Source organism: Triticum dicoccoides, chromosome 3A (assembly GCF_002162155.2).
Source record: "Triticum dicoccoides isolate Atlit2015 ecotype Zavitan chromosome 3A, WEW_v2.0, whole genome shotgun sequence".
NCBI classification, from domain to species: Eukaryota; Viridiplantae; Streptophyta; class Magnoliopsida; order Poales; family Poaceae; genus Triticum; species Triticum dicoccoides.
Window position 1 is genome coordinate 592946691 of NC_041384.1, and position 14484 is coordinate 592961174.

Here is a 14484-nt window from a genome sequence, read left to right on the forward strand (position 1 = left end):
GGATAAGGTAATGAGGTGGAGCTGCAGCAAGCACTAAGAAAAAATGGTGGCTAACATACGCAAATAAGAGCGAGAAGAGAAGCAACGCAATGGTCAAGAAGCTAGAAGTGATCAAGAAGTGATCCTGAAACTACTTACGCACAACCATAACACAAGAACCATGTTCACTTCCCGGACTCCGCCGAAAAGAGACCATCGCGGCTACACACACGGTTAGTGCATTTTAATTAAGTCAAGTGTCAAGTTCTGTACAACTGGACATTAACATATTCCCATCTGCCACATAACCGTGGGCACGGCTCTTGAAAGTTTATACCCTGCAGGGGTGTCCCAACTTAGCCCATCACAAGCTCTCACGGTCAACGAAGGATATTCCTTCTCCCGGAAAGACCCGACCAGTCTCGGAATCCCGGTTACAAGACATTTCGACAATGGTAAAACAAGACCAGCAAAGTCACCCGATGTGCCGACAAATCCCGATAGGAGTGATACATCTCCAACGTATCTATAATTTTTGATTGTTCCATGCTATTATATTATCTGTTTTGGATGTTTATGGGCTTTATTATACACTTTTATATCATTTTTGGGACTAACCTATTAACCCAGAGCCAGTTCCTGTTTTTCCCTTGTTTCAGTGTTTCGCATAAAAGGAATATCAAACGGAGTCCAAACGGAATGAAACCTTCGGGAGCGTGATTTTTGGAACGAACGCAATCCAAAAGACTTGGGGTGTACATAAGGGAAGCAACAAGGAAGGCACGAGGTAGGGGGGCGCGCCCACCCCTGGGGGCGCCCTCCACCCTCGTGGGCCCCTCGTGCCTCCCCTGATGTATTTCTTCCTCCTATATATATATATATATATATATATCAATATACCCTAAAAACATCAGGGAGCACAATAGATCGGGAGTTCCGCCACCAGAAGCCTCCGTAGACATCGAAAACCAATCTAGACCCGTTCCAGCACCCTGTCGGAGGGGGCAATCCCTCACCGGTGGCCACCTTCATCATCCCGGCGCTCTCCATGATGAGGAGGGAGTAGTTCTCCCTCGCGGTTGAGGGTATGTACCAGTAACTATGTGTTTGATCTCTCTCTCTCTCGTGTTCTTGAGGTGATACGATCTTGATGTATCACGAGCTTTAATATTATAGTTGGACCTTATGATGTTTCTCCCCCTCTACTCTCTTATAATAAATTGAGTTTTCCCTTTGAAGTTATCTTATTCAATTGAGTCTTTAAGGATTTGAGAACACTTGATGTATGTCTTGCCGTGCTTATCTGTGGTGACAATGGGATATCACGTGATCCACTTGATGTATGTTTTGGTGATCAACTTGCGGGTTCCGCCCATGAACCTATGAAGAGGGGTTGGGACACATTTTCGTCTTGACTCTCCGGTAGAATCTTTGGGGCACTCTTTGAAGTTCTTTGTGTTGGTTTGAATAGATGAATCTGAGATTGTGTGATGCATATCGTATAATCATACCCACGGATACTTGAGGTGACATTGGAGTATCTAGGTGACATTAGGGTTTTGGTTGATTTGTGTCTTAAGGTGTTATTCTAGTATGAACTCTATGATAGATTGAACGGAAAGAATAGCTTCGTGTTATTTTACTACGGACTCTTGAATAGATAGATCAGAAAGGATAACTTTGAGGTGGTTTCGTACCCTACCATAATCTCTTTGTTTGTTCTCCGCTATTATTGAATTTGGAGTGACTCTTTGTTGCATGTTGAAGGATATTTATATGATCCAATTATGTTATTATTGTTGAGAGAAGTTGCACTAGTGAAAGTATGAACCCTATGCCTTGTTTCAACGCATTGAAATACCGTTTGTGCTCACTTTTATCATTAGTTACCTTGCTGTTTTTATATTTTCAGATTACAAAAACCTTTATCTACCATCCATATACCACTTGTATCACCACCTCTTCACCGAACTAGTGCACCTATACAATTTAGCATTGTATTGGGTGTGTTGGGGACACAAGAGACTCTTTGTTATTTGGTTGCAGGGTTGCTTGAGAGAGACCATCTTCATCCTACGCCTCCCACAGATTGATAAACCTTAGGTCATCCACTTGAGGGAAATTTGCTACTGTCCTACAAACCTCTGCACTTGCAGGCCCAAGAACGTCTACAAGAAGAAGGTTGTGTAGTAGACATCAAGCTCTTTCCTGGCATTGTTTCCGGGGAGGCGAGGAAAGCGGCACTAACACACCGTCAACTAAGCTCTTTTCTGGCGCCGTTGCGCTTGAAGGTATTGTCGGGTGGTAGGTGCGACATATGCCAATGGGTGGCTTATCATTGTGGGAGCCAGTAAGACGTCGCCAGTGCCTGGAAACGGGATGAGGCAAAGACATGCACGCCGGCGAATCTTACCTAGCTTCGGGGCTCTCCGTGGAGATAACACCACTACTACTGCTCTGCGGGGTCTCTGCATGATCACTAGATGAACAAGTAGCTACAAGATGCTCCGTGAGCTGTTGGGAGAGAGCTAGAAGAAGGGCACGGCTTGCTCTCTTCTCCTCCCTATGTGGTGCCTAAAACTAGCAGGGATCAACCCTTTGCATGGGTGTCCCAAGGGGTTTATATAGGCCTACCCCCCGGGGATACAATGGTAATCCGGCTGGGCGTGGGGCCCAGCCGTCTGTGTCTACACTCGCCGGCTTCTGCGCCGGCCGCTGGGGCCCGCCGGCTGGTGGGTCCCGCCGGCTGCCGGCTCCTTGGTCGACAGGCAGGTCCCACTGTCTAGGGCCTAGTCGGGGGCTGGTTACTGTTGCTCAATCCTGGTGACGAGGGCTTCGCCGAGGTGGGCGTGGCTACAGTGCCGCCGTCCGGCGGGTGATCGATGTAGCCTCACCACGTCTTGTCTCCTTAATGGGGCGTCTCCTTCGAGGGAGGTGGCAAGCCGGCTGTGGGGAGCCGGCTCTGTCTTGGGCCGACTGGCGGAGGCCTGGCCGCCTTCGGGTCTCTCTCTGCCCGAAGGAGCCTACCGCCCGTGGGCCATGCTGGCAGCCCGTCGTGGATGACATCATGGTCAACGTGGCAACAGCGCCGCGCCGGACGGGTCATGGCCACTCGTACGACGCACTGTGATAGGCGTGCTCCGGGATTCGGGGGTGGCAGGCTTCATTGTAGCCACGCCCCGTCACATCGCTGTTATGTGGATGCAGACTTCGAGGGTACGATCTTGACCGCTTTGTGGGAGCCGGCTTCTTGGAGTCGGCCTTCTTGCGGCCGGCTTCTCGGAGCCGACCCTCCCGTGGCTTTCTTCACGAGGCCTAAAGTCGGGTTGCCTTCCGATAGCCGGCCTGGGAGACAGCCGGCAAGGGGAAGGCGGCCCCATGTCTTGGATTCTTGAGGGCCGAATCGGCTCGTAATTTTTTCAGAAGGGTCAGGGGGAGCCGGCTAGGCTACCCATGGTCATTTACTCTGAGGAGTAGTCCTCGAAGTTGGTCGAGCTTCGAGGCTGACAAAGGGACGAGAAGCTAGGTCAGCTTCCTATCCTGAGGGGCCGGCTTTGCTTGTGCGTGCCGTCTTCGGAAAGCTCCGTTTCTCGTAGGCGGGAACGCAGGTCGCCCTGCGAGATGACCGTGCGCCATACCACGGGCCACGTGGCAAGGAAATCCTGCCAACGCACGCGCGCGACGGGACGCCGCCGCAGGCCCGGGCCCGCCACTCATAGGCCTCGGCCCGAGCGCGGATCTTCTGCGGCCCATATGGACCGCTCGCCTTCCCGCGGTGGTTTTATTATGCCATCAGGGCACAATAATCGCGGGACGTGGGGGAGTGGGCGCTGTTGATCCCCACGTTCCCCCATGCCATGCCTCCTCGGCTTCGTCGCGCAGGTCTATAAGTAGTAGGAGGAGGGGGAGCGGCAGAGGCTCACACGCTCTCCCTCGCTCCGCCCCTTCTCGCCTTCCTTCTTCTTCTCTTCGCCGCCGCAGCAACCCATTGTCGCGCCGTTCTGCCGTCGCTTCGTCTTGCTCCCCGCCGCATCGCTCCCATGGCGCTGTCGAGCTCGTGGGATGGCTCCAACGTCCACGAGGACCACGTTGAGTTCCTCCGCCGGACGCAGCGCCTGCCGGGCGAGAACTTCGTGCGGGTTTGTCAAGCGCCAGCGAGGGAGATTTTGCCGGCACCGGAGGAGGGCGAGCGGGTGATCTTCCGCTCGCACTGCCTGCGCGGCTTCGGCCTCCCGGCGAGCGGATTCCTTCGAGCCTTCCTCGAATTCTACCACCTCCAGCCGCATCACCTCATGCCCAACGCGGTGATGCTGCTGTCGGCTTTCGTCACCCTGTGCGAGGGCTTTCTTGGGGTTCTCCCCATGCTCGAGCTCAGGGGGGAATTCTTCTAGAGCAAGCTCGGCACCGTCGTCGTGGGCGTGCCCGCCCCCTGCGGAGCCTTCATTGCCATGAGGCGGGCGAGCGAGAACAATCCATTCCCGTCCATCCCGCTGATCCAGTCGGTGAAGCTCTGGCAGAAGTCCTACTTTTACGTGAAGAACGTCGCCCAGCAAGGTGACTACGTCAACCTGCCGGCTTACGTAGCCGTCCCACCGGCTGGGAGGCAACCTTCGTGGAGCTACCGGGCCAGGTCGTTGTCCCAGGCCGGGAACGCAGCCGTCTCCCAGCTTCGGGTGATGATCCAGTCGGAGGGCCTGACCGGAGCCGACTTGGTGGCCGCCTTCGTGGAGCGCCGGGTACTTCCGCTCCAAGGCCGGCCTCACATGATTTGCCAGATGAGCGGCCGCTTCGACCCGTGCCGGCTGAGCACCAGGGAGATGCCTCATGCAGAGGTGTCTTACATGGTGAACTACATCTCCAACTGCAAGCTCGTCAAGGATTGGCGATACGGCAAGGAGCCGTATTCCCGCGCCAACCCTCCGCCTGCCGTAAGTTTTTTCTTCTTTTCTTCCTTTTTGTAGCCGGCCTCATGATAGCCGACCCTTGATCAATTGGTTTGCCTTTAGCAGAACCCTCTTCTTCCGCTGACGGCCGGGGCCGCGGGGGTAGAGTGCCAGCTCCTCCCCGACCGCACGATGGACGACGCCGACAATCCGGACCTAGGAGCGGCCGCCATGGAAGATGCCATCATGAGGGAAGGCGACGAGGCAGGAGGCGCGGGGCCCGGAGCCGGCTTCGAGGACTGGCCGGACGACGACGAGGTCGAAGCCGCCCCGCACCGCCAGCCGACGCTTGATCATCAAGGCGCGGGCTCGTCTGCCGTGCCGGCTGCCCGTGGCGGCGCGCAGAAGCGCCGGGCCGTGTCGACCTTATTCGGCAGCCGGCCGAAGAAATCCAAGGCTTCCATGGCGGCGACCAAGCGAGATGAGGTGGCCGCGAAGGCGGCCCGCTTCCACAAGGCAGTGAAACAACCGCAGGCGATCTCGGCGTAAGTCGTCGAACGTCTTGCATATTTTATATATAGTTTTTTGTTGTTGTCCTTTTCGACTGAAGCTCTTCTAAACCTTTCTTTGCTTGCCGGACAGGGCGCCGCTTTCCCTTGAGCGAGGTCCTGGCGGCTCCGTAGTCGGGCCGGCTGGAGGGTCCTCAGGCTCCCGTCGCGTGGATCCCCGTGCTGACCTTAGGGAGGCCACGGAGCAGAATGCACGGGAGGCGCGGGAGGAGCGGGAGGCGGCGGAGCGAAGGACCGCCCAGGCGATGAAGGAGTAGGCCGACGCGGTGGCCAGGGCCCGGGCGGGGGCGGCACCTGCGGAGATGGAGGTGGAGGCCTCGCACAACCAGCCTCCGCTGCTCGTCGTTCCCCTCCGCGCCGTGGCCCCCGACATTCCCGTGCCCCCGTCGGAGGAGGTCGACCAAGGCCCGCCGGTGATGGAGAGGAGGGAGGACCACGTGATCTCCGTGGAGGGGGCGCGGCAGACGGCGCCGACTGGAGCGGGCCAAAGCGGCCAATCAGCTGCGGCGCCAGAGCAGCCGTCCGGGGGCGAGCCGGAGGCAGGGGCCGGCCTCGAGGTGCAGCCGGCATTGCGCTGGCGCGCAGGGGGTGGCGCCTCCGCACCGGAACCGCACCAAGCAGCAGGCGCTAGCCAGACGACGGAGGCCCTGGAGGCGGCCAGCGCCAGCACGTCCGAGTGGACTCCCAGCGGGGGGACGGGCGAGCTGAACGCGGCGGCCCAGGAGGTCCGGAACCGGCTTCAAGCTCAGGCCGCCTCGCTGCAGCGATACACCCAAGAGTTCCTCGCGATGCGGGCCGTCATCCGGGTGAGTCTTCTGGCCTTGGTTATTTTGCTCTTTTGATTTCTTCCGTGGGGGCGCGTCAGCGCACCCACTGGGTGTAGTCCCCGAGTTCCGAGTCGGCTGCTGCGCAGGCGGCTTGGAACTTACTAGGTCCTGACAACTTAACTTATCCTCGCCTCCTGTATAATCTTTCAGGAGTATCATAACCTCCGCGCAGCCGCTTTCAACTCCCAGGCTCAGGAGCTGGGCCGGAGAACCGAGGACCTGACCAGCAGCTAGAGTGCGCGCTTTGTGGGGGCGCGTCAGCGCACCCACTGGGTGTAGTCCCCGAGATTCGGGCCGACTGCTGAGCAGCCGGGTCGGATCTTCCTTGACGACTTCTTCCTTATTAATTTTTCCTTTGTCTTCATGCTTGCAGGAGCTAATGCCGACTTGAGGGGGCAGCTCAGCGGGGCCCAGGCCGCCCTTCGCGCCAAGGAAGCCGAGTACAACGCCTTGGTCCTGGAGCGTGACCGCCTGGCCAAGAAGTTGGCCGACCAGTAGGAGAGCCACAAGGTGGCCCTGAAGAAGGCGCAGGACAGCGAGGACGCCCTGAAGGCCGAGTTCGAGACCGAAGCGGCGGGCTGGGCTGAAGCGAAGCAGGCGCTGAGCGAGGGCTTCAGTCGTATCGAGGATCTGATCGATGGTAAGCTGCCTTCTTCACTCCCTGCTTGCCCCTTGATCCCTGATTTGTGTTCTGACTTGTGCTGGTTTTTGTTCTCTGTGCAGACTACTTTCCCAGCTACTTCGTCTTCGTCACCCAAACCATCGAGGCCCATCGCGAGGCGCGCCAGTAGGCGGGGGCTAAAATCGCACCGGACGCGAGCCGGACGCTTGAGGAGCAACTCTTGGCGGTCCAAGCCCGGCTGCAGCCGGCTCACCGTATGCTCCGCCGCCTCCAGCGTGCCAGGGCGCAGGTGTTGGCCGCCCTCTGGCCAAGCGAGATGATTCCCCGCACCCCGAGTCGGACTGCCGAGTGGCTGGAGGTTGCGGTTGGCCGCTTCGAGGCCTGGAAGGCATCGACAGTTCGGCTTGGAGCTAGGCGGGCGCTGGAGTTCGTCCGAGCCTGGTATCCGGGGCTGAACCTGGACCAGCTGCGCACCTGGCGGCTGGAGGCCGACGAAGAGATGGAGGAGGTGCGGCCGGCTATCACTCAGCGCGCTTCGACTATCGCCGAGTGTACTGACATCAGCGTCTTCGCTCCTGAAATTAATGACGACGGCATTGCCCAGCCGGAGGAGTGGTTCGAGCTGGACCCGGCACCGGGTGAAGACTCGGCAGAGGAGATCGCCTCCAGTGATGAAGGCGAAGACGATGAAGGAGAGGAGGGCGAAGGCGTTGAGCCGACCGGTGAAGCGGCCAGCCAGCCTCAGCCTGATCGTGCCTCCGGCAACGAGGCGTGTGCTAGCGCGCCCTCTGCGGGAGCCGGTGATCATGCCGAGGTTCGCCAGCCGGCCACTCCTCCAGCCGGCACTGCCGTCTCCACCGACCTTCCCGACTCGCCAGTCGCTCCCTTGGCTTAATCTGTCGTCCTTGTTTTTCCCTGCTTGTTGCCTTTTGAACAATCTTATTAAACTTGCGCAGTTCCATCCACTGGGGGTGTATTCGAACTATGTTGAATGCTGGCCCTTTCAAGGTCTTTTATGTAAATATTATTGTGTGCGTGTTTGGTTTCCATTCATGTATGCTTTTTTATCCTTAGGCTGTTTCCTTTGCCGCCTTCCCCTTTTGGGAAGGCAAGTACTCGAGCTTTCTTAGATTGAAGCGAGGTGAATGGAAGCCGGCCGGCCGGCTACTCTGGTAGTTGGTCGGTGGTGGGAGAAAAACCGGCTTTTGTTATATTAGTCTGTTAGTCCCTAGTCGTTTTTCGTGTGGGCGTCCTTTCCTGCCTTTAACTCTTGCCAGCCGGACAGCCGGTTCTTCGAACTGCGACTTTTGGCAAGAGAAGGCTTGGGTGCCGGCACACTACTTGTCTGACCGCGGGTAGGACTCCTAATATAACTCCAGGCGGCCAGTCCCCGGGCCGACTAGTCGAACCCGGTGCCGGACGGAAAAAGTGAATGTAATGCCAAGGTCATAAGCATGATACTTTTCATTCATAGCTAAAAGATGGCAGTCCCCGAGCTCTCCTCGGGGGGCCTATAGTCTCGTACTTAGTACAAAAGTTAGCGTGATACATACTGCATTTCAACTGTAAAACCTTCGGAGGAGGTTGGCGTTCCATGGTCGTTCCGACTCCTTGCCGGAGTCGTCTCTCTTTCGTGCCTTCGGCTTCTGCGCGTCGATCAGGTAGTAGGAGTCGTTGCCTAAGGCTCTGCTGATGACGAAGGGGCCCTCCCAAGGGGCCGAGAGCTTGTGCTGGCCGGCTGTTCGCTGGATCAGCCGAAGCACAAGATCGCCCTCTTGGAAGGATCTTGGCTTGACCTTCCGGCTGTGGTAGCGGCGCAGGCCCTGCTGATAGATGGCGGACCGGCTAAGGGCTAACAGCCGGCCTTCTTCCAGCAGGTCGATGCCGTCTTCTCGTGCTTCCTTGGCCTCGGCTTCCGTGTACATGGTTACCCGAGGCGAGTCGAACTCGATGTCAGTTGGGATGACCGCCTCGGCACCATACACGAGGAAGAAAGGAGTGAAGCCGGTTGACTTCGTTTGGTGTAGTGCGCAGACTCCAGAGGACGACCGGCAGCTCATCGAGCCAACAGCCGGCTGAACGCTCCAGTGGTACGACCAGTCGGAGCTTGATGCCGGAAAGGATAAGGCCGTTGGCTCGCTCGACCTGGCCGTTTGACTGCGGGTGGGCAACGGATGCTAAGTCCAACCGCATGCCTTGCGTCGCGCAGAAACATGCCAAGGCTCCCTTGGCGAAATTCGTGCCATTGTCAGTGATGATGCTGTGTGGCATGCCATACTGAGTTGTTATATCTGCGATAAATGTCACGGCAGTCGGCCCATTCAGCTTCTTGATTAGCTTTGCCTCAATCCATTTGGTGAATTTGTCCACGGCGACAAGCAGATGTGTCATGCCGCCGCGCACCGTCTTGAATGGGCCCACCATGTCCAGTCCCCAAACGGCGAAGGGCCAAGTGAGGGGAATGGTCTTGAGTGCTGAAGCCGGCATGTGTTGCTTGGAGCAGAAGAGTTGGCATCCTTTGCAATGTTTAACTAACCCCTTGGCGTCATCCAAAGCAGTCGGCCAAAAGAAACCATGGCGGAAGGCTTTGGCGACGAGTGATCTTGAGGCCGCATGGTGGCCGCATTCTCCTTGGTGGATGTCTCTAAGGATTGCGATGCCCTTCTCTTGCTCGACGCACCGCTGGAGGACTCTAGTGACACTGCGCTTGACGAGTTCTCTGTTGACGATTGTGTATGCTTCGGCTCGGCGTTGGACTTGTCTTGCCTCTATTTCGTCAGCCGGCAGATCTTGGTTTATTAGGAAGTTGAGGATGGATTGAGCCCATGATGGAGCTGCGACTTCTTCTATTGCCAACACGGCTACTGCGACCAGGGCGGGCGGGCTGGGTGGTGAGATGCTGGAGTCGGCCGCCGCATGTTGTGTTGGTGCAGTCTCCGGGCCGACTACCGCAGTCCCCGAGCCGGGTGTGGCAGTCCCCGGGTCGGGCGTAACTACGAAAGTCCCCGAGCCGCCTGCAGATGTCCCCTAGCCGACTATCGAAGTCCCTGGGTCACCTTCTTAGTTCTTCGAGCCGGGCCCGGCTGTATCGGGGTCAGGCGGTACGAAGATGGAATCGGACTCTGGAGACGGCTTGAGGAGGCGTTGTAGAGAGACACCGGTTGGTATTGCTTGCCGAGTGGAGCCTATTCGAGCCAGGGCATCAGCTGGCTCGTTATAGGCTCGTGATACATGGAGGAACTCGCATCCTTCAAAATACGCACTGATCTGCTGAACGAGGAAGCGGTAGCTTGCCATATTTGCGTCCTTGGCATCCAAGTCGCCGGATGATTGCTGGACCACCAAGTCCGAGTCTCCATAACATAGGATCCGGTGAATGCCGAGTTCTTGGGCAAGCCGGAGCCCGTGTATGAGCGCCTCGTACTCGGCCACGTTGTTGGAGGCGGCAAAGTGAATTTGCAGCGTGTATCTGAGCTTGTCGCCTTTGGGAGAGGTGAGGATGACGCCGGCTCCCAAGCCAGTGCGCATCTTGGACCCATCGAAGTGCATGCGCCAATGAGTGGAGTCGGGAGCTGGCGGTAGGTACTGGGTCTCGGCCCAGTCGACGAGGAAGTCGGCCAATGCTTGGGACTTGATGGCGGTGCGAGGCTGGTAGAAGATCGTGTAGGGGGCCAGCTCGATGGCCCATTTCGCCACCCAGACGGATGCATCCCGACTGCCTATGATCTCGGCCAGCGGGGCGGTGCATACAACCGTGATGGGATGCTCTTGGAAGTAGGGCTTCAGCTTCTTGGCGGCGAAGTACACGCCGTAGCACATCTTCTGGTAGTGCGGGTAGTTCTGCTTCGAGGTAGATAGCACCTCGCTCAAATAGTACACCGGCCTCTGGACCAGCTGGGCTCGGCCCTCTTCTGGGCGTTGGACTAGATGACGGTGCTGACCACCCGGCTGGTTGCAGCAATGTAGAGGAGCATGGGCTCTTTCTCAGTCGGCGCCGCCAGGACAGGCGGCATGGCCAGCATCTTCTTCAGCTCGTGAAAAGCTTGGTTGGCTTGGTCGTTCCACTCGAAGTGGTTGGTCTTCTTCATGAGGCGGTAGAGGGGAAGAGCTTTCTCTCCGAGCCGGCTGATGAAGCGGTTCAGGGAGGCCAAGCATCCGGTAAACTTCTGGACGTCTCGAAGTTTGGTGGGACTCGCCATTCTCTCAATGGCCTTGATCTTTACTGGGTTGCATTCGATGCCGCGTTCAGAGACCAGGAAGCCTAGGAGCTGGCCGGCTGGCACTCCGAACACGCATTTCTCGGGGTTGAGCTTGATTTGGAACCAGTGTAGGTTCTCAAATGTTTCCTTGAGGTCTTCCAGCAAGGTGCCGCGCTTCTCCGTCTTCACCACAATGTCGTCTACGTAGACGTGGGCATTTCTGCCGAGCTGCTTGAGGAGGCACTTCTGCATGCAACGCTGAAAAGTGGCACCGGCATTTCTCAAGCCAAATGTCATAGTCAGGTAGCAGAAGGCTCCAAATGGCGTGATGAATGCGGTCTTCAGGCGGTCTGCCGGATCTAACTTTATCTGGTGGTACCCTGAGTAAGCATCCAAGAAACTCAACAGCTCACATCCGGCCGTGGAGTCTATCACTTGATCAATCCTTGGCAGGGCAAAGGGATCTTTGGGGCAGGCCTTGTTGAGGCTCGTGTAGTCTATGCACATGCGCCACTTGTTGTTCTTCTTTAGCACGAGGACCGGGTTGGCGAGCCACTCTGGAAAGAAAACTTCCATAATGAAGCCGGCTGCCAGAAGCCGGGCTATCTCCTCTCCCACAATCCTTCTTTTCTCCTCCGACAGTCGGTGGAGGGGTTGTTTGATTGGCTTTGCGTCTTCTCGGACGTGTAGTTTGTGCTCGGCGAATTCCTTCGGAACACCCGACATGTCCTTGGGGGACCATGCAAAGATGTCCCGATTCTCACGGAGGAAATCGGCGAGCTCCCCTTCCTATTTGTTGTTTAGGTTTGCCCCGATGATGGCAAACCTCTCTGGATGCTCAGGGTCAAGAGGTATCTTCTTCGTCTCCTTGGCTGGCTGGAAAGATCCTTGAGCATCATGCTCCTTGGGATCGGGGGACAAGGCCGACTGTTTGCCGGCCATGGCCATGACTCGGTCCAACATCTTCTTTTCTTCGGCAATCACAAGGGACTTAGCCAGCCGGCTGCTGGCTGCTGCGCACTTGGAGGACTTCTTGTAATCGCCGGCTATGGTGATGATGCCCTTGGTGCTCGGCATCTTCATCTTGAGGTATGCGTAGTGGGGAACTGCCATGAACCTGGCCAAGGCAGGTCGGCCAAGCAATGCATGGTAGGGGCTCTCCAGGTCCAGCACTTCAAACCAGATCGCTTCGTGGCGGAAATGCTCCTTGTCCCCAAAAAGTACATCAATCTTGATCTTGCCAATGGGGGCGCAGGACAGGCCGGGTACGATGCCATGGAACACAGTCCGAGTAGGCATGAGTTGCTTCGTCTTGACATTCAGCTTCTCCAGGGTGTCACGGTATAAGATGTTGATGCTACTCCCGCTGTCTATCAGCACGCGGGAGAAACGGGCGGCGCGTCTATCGTTGCAAGGGTGGCATCCAAAACCAACGCATAAGAGCCGGAAGACGGCATCACCTCTGTGTGGTCGGCCCGGCTCCAGCTGATAGGTTTTTCTGACCAGTGCATGTGCTCGGCGGGGTTGGCAGTGACCATGCTGACTTCTTGGTGCTCTCGGTGTTTGTTGCGCTGGTCTTTGGGCTGGCTTGTAAAGATGAGATAGGCGGCATGCTCATCGGGGAACTCATCGTGCACGGCTCTGACTGCGGGCCGAGCGGCCGGCGGCTGCGGAGCCGGAGTCAGCGGACCGGCAGGCGGAGGCGGCGCGAGCCCTTCGCCTTTGGAGGTTCGGGTGAGCCAGTGGCACTTCCGGGTCATGTGGTTGGACGGCTTCGCGCCGTTGTGGAACTTGCACGAGGCGTTGAGAGTCTGCTCGTAGGAGAAGGCCGGCTGCCAAGCCGGCTTGCCGCCCCTCTGCTTCTTGGGTGCGGGCCGCCCTTTGGGCTGCTCGTCTTCGACTGTGGCCACCTGCCAACTGGTGGAGGGCGGCACAGGGCCCTTGCGCTTGTGGTCGTTCTGGTGTGGGCGTCGGCTGGAGTCCCTAGCCGGCGTCTTAGGCGCCGGGTTGAGTACCTTCCCGGACGCGTCTACCCGGAGTTCGGTCTTCATTGAGGAGTCGGCGGTGGCGTACTTGTCCGTTATGACCAGAAGCTCGTCGAGGGTAGTCGGCTCATCGCAGAGGAGCTTGTGCTTGAGGAGGGTGCCTTCTCGGCACCCGGCAGTGAAGTATTCTATGGCTTGCACCGCGTGCACCCCTTCGCAAGAGTTGCAGAGCTCGGCCCAACGTGTGAGGTAGTCGCGAGTGGACTCGGTGGGGCCTTGTACGCACAAGGAGAGCTGTCTGGGCTTGGGAGCCCGCTTGTAGGTGCTGGTGAAGTTGCGGACGAAGGCTTCTATGAAGTCTAGCCAGCTGTTGATGTTGTATGGCTTGAGGCTGTTGAGCCAGGTCCGTGCCGTGCCCTGCAACATGAGGGGCACGTACTTCACGGCAACGCGCCTGTTGCCGCTGGCTATGCTAACCGCCGTGGAGTAGTCGATCAACCAATCTTCCGGCTTCACGGAGCCGTTGTACTTGGGCGTGTCTCTTGGGAGCGAGAGCCCTTTGGGGAAAGGCTCGTCGCGGATGCGGGGGCCGAAGCAAGGCGGGCCGACATCGTCTTCTTCTTCCAGCGCCAGGGATCACGCCAGGCGGTCGATCCGATGGCGGGCGTCGTTCTCGCCGACTCCTTCGCGGCGACCTAGCCGGCCGCTGAGAGTCGGATGCGCAACAGGCGGTGGGGTGGGATATCTCCCTCCACGGGGCTGAGGCGGAGGCGGGTTGCCCCGCCACTCCATGGCCCGGGGGTGGCCTTCTGCGTCTCGCTCGATGGAGACTCGGGTTCGGCTTCGGCTGGCAGCCGGCTCTTTCTCACGCCGCGCGCGGGTTTTACCCGTAGTCGGCGTCCGGGACGTCGCGCCGTGATCTCGGCGCGGGGGAGGGCTTTCTGCACGGGCGTCGGCTTTGTGCCGCTGCGCGGCTACATCGATTAGCTGCTGGATGTGTCGGGTCATGTGGGGGAGTTCTTCGGCCCCCAATCCATCTAGCTCGTCTACGGCCGCCTGGGCGGCGCGCAGGTTCTCGAGTGGAGTGGCGTAGACTGGGTGGTCGACTCCTAGCGTATCGGCGATGACAGCACCGCGCTGTCTGACAATGTCGGCCCGGCTGGGCCCGCCTGGGGGCGGCGTGCCAAAGGCGGCGTGGTCGGCCTCGCGTCGGTGGGCCTCAGCGAGGCGTCTCATGGAAACCAACTTCTGGCCCTCCGCGAGGAGGGTGAGGCGGCGAGCCTCTAGTGCTTCAGCATCGGCATCGGCCGGAAGGGGGCTGGACAAGTCGTGGACCGCCGCGTGCGGGGCGTTGTGGGCGCTCTCGTCAGAAGCGCCACCATGGCCGATGACCATCACCTCGGTGGTGACAGCGTCGCAG